Here is a 493-nt window from a genome sequence, read left to right on the forward strand (position 1 = left end):
TATCACTCTCTCTTCCTCTTTACTCAACCTAGTAGATCACTCATAACACTGCAGTCCTAGTAAACAGGTTGATTGATACCTCGGACGTGACATCTGTGTAAATAGACGTGTGCAAAGATAGTTAATTAAAGAATTAATGCTTGCGGGTCACAAAGGACACGTGTGTGCTGGCGTAGGGCTGATCAGTGTACTATAATTGTGAACGCTATTTCTTGAAACTTACGAGAAATATATCACTATACCAATACAAACACAATGGTGTCCACGTATCGTTACAAATATTACGTTAGTATATGATTACAGATAATGGTGTTTTAGCAATGCTTTGAAATATTTAGTGGGCTTCTATGTATGCAGTAAACATATGTCGTTTTATGGGGATTTTTATGCAGCATATATACAACGTATTAGGTGTAAAAACAGAAAGAAATATTAGGGATTAGAAAATAAGGAATGAGATGGGAATTTACTAAGATGAGAAGGGAGGCGAGGC

Source organism: Penaeus monodon, chromosome 20 (assembly GCF_015228065.2).
Source record: "Penaeus monodon isolate SGIC_2016 chromosome 20, NSTDA_Pmon_1, whole genome shotgun sequence".
NCBI classification, from domain to species: Eukaryota; Metazoa; Arthropoda; class Malacostraca; order Decapoda; family Penaeidae; genus Penaeus; species Penaeus monodon.